This window comes from Zea mays, chromosome 7 (genome assembly GCF_902167145.1).
Source record: "Zea mays cultivar B73 chromosome 7, Zm-B73-REFERENCE-NAM-5.0, whole genome shotgun sequence".
Classification (NCBI taxonomy): domain Eukaryota; kingdom Viridiplantae; phylum Streptophyta; class Magnoliopsida; order Poales; family Poaceae; genus Zea; species Zea mays.
Genome location: NC_050102.1, coordinates 158,388,380 through 158,395,740, shown reverse-complemented (window position 1 = coordinate 158,395,740; position 7,361 = coordinate 158,388,380).

Sequence of the window (7,361 nt, the reverse complement as noted above, 5' to 3'; positions counted from 1 at the left end):
GACCAGATGCTCGTACACTTCAGCCCACATATGTTTTCTTGCCATAGATCACATTCTTGGATTTCTGGTAGAGACCATTTCTTGGTAAAAAATCTGTTGGTGTTACCCTTTGGTATTATTGAAAATGGTCGTTCACGGCTATTTTCGACTAAAATGGGGGTTGTGTGGCCATTTATCATCGACCAGAGGCTCGTACACCTCACCACACATATAATTCATTGCCATAGAGCACATTTTTGGATTTTTGGTGGTGACCATTTCTTGGTCAAAAATCCGTACGTGTTAGCCTTCTGTATTATTGAAAATGTTCATTCATGGCTATTTTCGACAAAAATGGGGGTTGTGTGGCCATTGATCATCGACCAGAGGCTCGTACACCTCACCCATTATATGTTTCCTTGCCATATATCACATTCTTGGATTTCTGGTGGAGACCATTTCTTGGTCAAAAATCCGTAGGTGTTAGCCTTCGGTATTATTGAAAATGGTCATTCATGGCTATTTTCATCAAAAATGGGGCTTGTGTGGCCATTTATCATTGACTAGAGGCTCGTACACCTCACCCCACATATGTTTCTTGCCATAGATCACATTCTTGGATTTCTGGTGGAGACCATTCCTTGGTCAAAAATTTGTACGTGTTAGCCTTCGGTATTATTGAAAATAGTCGTTCATGGCTATTTTCGACAAAATGGGGGTTGTGTGGCCTTTGATCATCGACCAGAGGCTCGTACACCTCACCCCACATATGTTTCCTTGCCATAGATCACATTCTTGGATTTTTGGTGTAGACCATTTCTTGGGCAAAAATCCGAATGTGTTAGCCTTCGGTATTTTTGAAAATGGTCATTCATGGCTATTTTCGACAAAAATGGGGGTTGTGTGGCCATTGATCTTCGACTAGAGGCTCATTCACCTCACTACACATATGTTTCCTTGCCATAGATCACATTCTTGGATTTATGGTGGAGACCATTTCTTGGTCGAAAATCCATAGGTGTTAGCCTTCAGTGTCATTGAAAATGGTCGTTCATGGCTATTTTCGACAAAAATGGGGGTTGTGTGGCCATTGATCATCGACCAGAGGCTCGTACACTTCACCCCACATATGTTTTCTTGCCATAGATCACATTCTTGGATTTCTGGTGGAGACCATTTCTTGGTCAAAAATCTGTTGGTGTTACCCTTTGGTATTATTGAAAATGGTCGTTCACGGCTATTTTCGTCTAAAATGGGGGTTGTGTGGCCATTTATCATCGACAAGAGGCTCATACACCTCACCACACATATGTTTCATTGCCATAGATCACATTCTTGGATTTCTGGAGGAGACCATTTCTTGGTCAAAATTCCGTACGTGTTAGCCTTCTGTATTATTGAAATTGGTCATTCATGGCTATTTTCGACAAAAATGGGGGTTGTGTGGCATTGATCATCGACCAGAGGCTCGTACACCTCACCCCACATATGTTTCCTTGCCATAGATCACATTCTTGGATTTCTGGTGGAGACCATTTCTTGGTCAAAAATCCGTAGGTGTTAGCCTTCGGTATTATTGAAAATGGTCGTTCATCGCTATTTTCGACAAAAATGGGGGTTGTGTGGCCATTGATCATCGACCAAAGGCTCATACACTTCACCCCACATATGTTTCCTTGCCATAGACTATATTCTTGGATTTCTGGTGCAGACCATTTGTTTGTCAAAAATCCGTAGGTGTTAGCCTTTGGTATTATTGAAAATGGTCGTTCATGGCTATTTTCGACAAAAATGGGGGTTGTGTGGCCATTGATCATCGACCAGAGGCTCATACACCTCACCCCACATATGTTTCCTTGCCATAGATCACATTATTGGATTTCTGGTGGAGACCATTTCTTTGTCAAAAATCCGTAGGTGTTAGCCTCTGGTATTATTGAAAATGGTCGTTCATGGCTATTTTCATCAAAAATGGGGGTTGTGTAGCCATTTATCATTGACTAGAGGCTCGTACACCTCACCCCACATATGTTTCTTCCCATAGATCACATTCTTGAATTTCTGGTGGAGACCATTTCTTGGTCAAAAATTCGTACGTGTTAGCCTTCGGTATTATTGAAAATGGTCGTTCATGGCTATTTTCGACAAAATGGGGGTTGTGTGGCCATTGATCATCGACCAGAGGCTCGTACACCTCACCCACATATGTTTCCTTGCCATAGATCACATTCTTGGATTTTTGGTGCAGACCATTTTTTGGGCAAAAATCTGAATGTGTTAGCCTTCGGTACTTTTGAAAATGGTCATTCATGGCTATTTTCGACAAAAATGGGGGTTGTGTGGCCATTGATCTTCGACCAGAGGCTCATACACCTCACTACACATATGTTTCCTTGCCATAGATCACATTCTTGGATTTATGGTGGAGACCATTTCTTGGTCAAAAATCCATAGATGTTAGCCTTTAGTGTCATTGAAAATGGTCGTTCATGGCTATTTTCGAAAAAATGGGGGTTGTGTGGCCATTGATCATCGACCAGATGCTCGTACACTTCACCCCACATATGTTTTCTTGCCATAGATAACATTCTTGGATTTCTGGTGGAGACCATTTCTTGGTAAAAAATCTGTTGGTGTTACCCTTTGGTATTATTGAAAATGGTCGTTAACCGCTATTTTCGACTAAAATGGGGGTTGTGTGGCCATTTATCTTCGAACAGAGGCTCGTACACCTCACCACACATATAATTCATTGCCATAGATCACATTTTTGGATTTTTGGTGGAGACCATTTCTTGGTCAAAAATCCGTACGTGTTAGCCTTCTGTATTATTGAAAATGGTCATTCATGGCTATTTTCGATAAAAATGGGGGTTGTGTGGCCATTGATCATCGACCAGAGGCTCGTACACCTCACCCCACATATGTTTCCTTGCCATAGATCACATTCTTGGATTTCTGGTGGAGACCATTTCTTGGTCAAAAATCCGTAGGTGTTAGCCTTCGGTATTATTAAAAATGGTCGTTCATGGCTATTTTCGACAAAAATGGGGGTTGTGTGGCCATTGATCATCGACCAAAGGCTCATACACCTCACCCCACATATGTTTCCTTGCCATAGACCACATTCTTGGATTTCTGGTGGAGACCATTTGTTTGTCAAAAATCCGTAGGTGTTAGCCTTCGGTATTATTGAAAATGGTCGTTCATGGCTATTTTCAACAAAAATGGGGGTTGTGTGGCCATTTATCATCGACCAGAGGCTCGTACACATCACCCCACATATGTTTCCTTGCCATAGATCACATTCTTGGCTTTCTAGTGGAGACCATTTCTTGGTCAAAAATTCGTACGTGTTAGCCTTCGGTATTATTGAAAATGGTTGTTCATGGCTATTTTCGACAAAATGGAGGTTGTGTGGCCATTGATCATCGACCAGAGGCTCGTACACCTCACCCACATATGTTTCCTTGCCATAGATCACATTCTTGGATTTTTGGTGGAGTCCATTTCTTGGTCAAAAATCCGTACGTGTTAGCCTTCGGTATTATTGAAAATGGTCGTTCATGGCAATTTTCGACAAAATGGGGGTTCTGTGGCCATTGATCATCGACCAGAGGCTCATACACCTCACCCCACATATGTTTCCTTGCCATAGATCACATTCTTGGATTTCTGGTGGAGACCATTTCTTGGGCAAAAATCCGAATGTGTTAGCCTTCGGTATTATTGAAAATGGTCATTCATGGTTGTTTTCGATAAAAATAGGGGTTGTGTGGCCATTTATCTTCAACCAGAGGCTCATACACCTCACTACACATATGTTTCCTTGCCATATATAACATTCTTGGATCTATGGTGGAGACCAGTTCTTGGTCAAAAATCCGTAGGTGTTAGCCTTCAGTGTCATTGAAAATAGTCATTCATGGCTATTTTCGACAAAAATGGGGGTTGTGTGGCCATTGATAATCGACCAGAGGCTCGTACACCTCACCCCACATATGTTTCCTTGCCATAGATGACATTCTTGGATTTCTGGTGGGGACCATTTCGTGGTCAAAAATCCGTAGGTGTTAGCCTTCGGTATTATTGAAAATGGTCGTTCATGGCTATTTTCGATAAAAATGGGGGTTGTGTGGCCATTGATCATCGACCAGAGGCTCGTACACCTCACCCCACATATGTTTCCTTGCCATAGATCACATTCTTGGATTTCTGGTGGAGACCATTTCTTGGTCAAAAATCCGTAGGTGTTAGCCTTCGGTATTATTGAAAATGGTCGTTCATGGCTATTTTTGACAAAAATGGGGGTTGTGTTGCCATTGATCATCGACCAGAGGCTCGTACACCTCACCCCACATATGTTTCCTTGCCATAGATCGCATTCTTGGATTTCTGGTGGAGACCATTTCTTAGTCAAAAATCCGTAGGTGTTAGATTTTGGTATTACTGAAAATGGTCGTTCATGGCTATTTTTGACAAAAATGGGGGTTGTGTGGCCATTGATCATCGACCAAAGGCTCGTACACCTCACCCCACATATGTTTCCTTGCCATAGATCACATTATTGGATTTCTCATGGAGACCATTTCTTGGTCAAAAATTCGTACGTGTTATGCTTCGGTATTATTGAAAATGGTCGTTCATGGCTATTTTCGACAAAAATGGGGGTTGTGTGGCCATTGATCATCGACCAGAGGCTCGTACACCTCACCCCACATATGTTTCCTTGCCATATATCACATTCTTGGATTTTTGGTGGAGACCATTTCTTTGTCAAAAATCCGTAGGTGTTAGCCTCTGGTATTATTGAAAATGGTCGTTCATGGCTATTTTTATCAAAAATGGGGGTTGTGTGGCCATTTATCATTGACCAGAGGCTCGTACACCTCACCCCACATATGTTTCTTGCCATAGATCACATTCTTGGATTTCTGGTGGAGACCATTTCTTGGTCAAAAATTTGTACGTGTTAGCCTTCGGTATTATTGAAAATGGTCGTTCATGGCTATTTTCGACAAAATGGGGGTTGTGTGGCCATTGATCATCGACCAGAGGCTCGTACACCTCACCCCACATATGTTTCCTTGCCATAGATCACATTCTTGGATTTTTGGTGCAGACCATTTCTTGGGCAAAAATCCGAATGTGTTAGCCTTCGGTATTTTTGAAAATGGTAATTCATGGCTATTTTCGACAAAAATGGGGATTTTGTGGCCATTGATCTTCGACCAGAGGCTCATACACCTCACTGCACCTATGTTTCCTTGCCATAGGTCACATTCTAGGATTTATGGTGGAGACCATTTCTTGGTCAAAAATCCATAGGTGTTAGCCTTCAGTGTCATTGAAAATGGTCGTTCATGGCTATTTTCGACAAAAATGGGGGTTGTGTGGCCATTGATCATCGACCATAGGCTCGTACACTTCACCCCACATATGTTTTCTTGCCATAGATCACATTCTTGGATTTCTGGTGGAGACCATTTCTTGGTCAAAAATCTGTTGGTGTTACCCTTCGGTATTATTGAAAATGGTCGTTCACGGCTATTTTCGACTAAAATGGGGGTTGTGTGGCCATTTATCATCGACAAGAGGCTCATACACCTCACCACACATATGTTTCATTGCCATAGATCACATTCTTGGATTTCTGGAGGAGACCATTTCTTGGTCAAAATTCCGTACGTGTTAGCCTTCTGTATTATTGAAAATGGTCATTCATGGCTATTTTCGACAAAAATGGGGGTTGTGTGGCATTGATCATCGACCAGAGGCTCGTACACCTCACCCCACATATGTTTCCTTGCCAAAGATCACATTCTTGGATTTCTGGTGGAGACCATTTCTTGGTCAAAAATCCGTAGGTGTTAGCCTTCGGTATTATTGAAAATGGTCGTTCATGGCTATTTTCGACAAAAATGGGGGTTCTGTGGCCATTGATCATTGACCAAAGGCTCATACACTTCACCCCACATATGTTTCCTTGCCATAGACCACATTCTTGGATTTCTGGAGGAGACCATTTGTTTGTCAAAAATCCGTAGGTGTTAGCCTTCGGTATTATTGAAAATGGTCGTTCATGGCTATTTTCGACAAAAATGGGGGTTGTGTGGCCATTGATCATCGACCAGAGGATCATACACCTCACTTCACATATGTTTCCTTGCCATAGATCACATTCTTGGATTTCTGGTGGAGACCATTTCTTTGTCAAAAATCTGTAGGTGTTAGCCTCTGGTATTATTGAAAATGGTCGTTCATGGCTATTTTCATAAAAAATAGGGGTTGTGTGGCCATTTATCATTGACTAGAGGCTCGTACACCTCACCCCACATATGTTTCTTGCCATAGATCACATTCTTGGATTTCTTGTGGAGACCATTTCTTGGTCAAAAATTCGTACGTGTTAGCCTTCGGTATTATTGAAAATGGTCGTTCATGGCTATTTTCGACAAAATGGGGGTTGTGTGGCCATTGATCATCGACCAGAGGCTCGTACACCTCACCCCACATATGTTTCCTTGCCATAGATCACATTCTTGGATTTTTGGTGCAGACCATTTCTTGGGCAAAAATCTGAATGTGTTAGCCTTCGGTACTTTTGAAAATGGTCATTCATGGCTATTTTCGACAAAAATGGGGGTTGTGTGGCCATTGATCTTCGACCAGAGGCTCATACACCTCACTACACATATGTTTCCTTGCCATAGATCACATTCTTGGATTTATGGTGGAGACCATTTCTTGGTCAAAAATCCATAGGTGTTAGCCTTTAGTGTCATTGAAAATGGTCGTTCATGGCTATTTTCGACAAAAATGGGCGTTGTGTGGCCATTGATCATCGACCAGATGCTCGTACACTTCACCCCACATATGTTTTCTTGCCATAGATCACATTCTTGGATTTCTGGTGGAGACCATTTCTTGGTCAAAAATATGTTGGTGTTACCCTTCGGTATTATTGAAAATGGTCGTTCACAGCTATTTTCGACTAAAATGGGGGTTGTGTGGCCATTTATCATCGACCAGAGGCTCGTACACCTCACCACACATATGTTTCATTGCCATAGATCACATTATTGGATTTCTGGTGGAGATCATTTCTTGGTCAAAAATCCGTACGTGTTAGCCTTCTGTATTATTGAAAATGGTCATTCATGGCTATTTTCGACAAAAATGGGGGTTGTGTGGCCATTGATCATCGACCAGAGGCTCGTACACCTCACCCCACATATGTTTTCTTGCCATAGATCACATTCTAGGATTTCTGGTGGAGACCATTTCTTGGTCAAAAATCCGTAGGTGTTAGCCTTCGGTATTATTGAAAATGGTCGTTCATGGCTATTTTCGACAAAAATGGGGGTTGTGTGACCATTGAT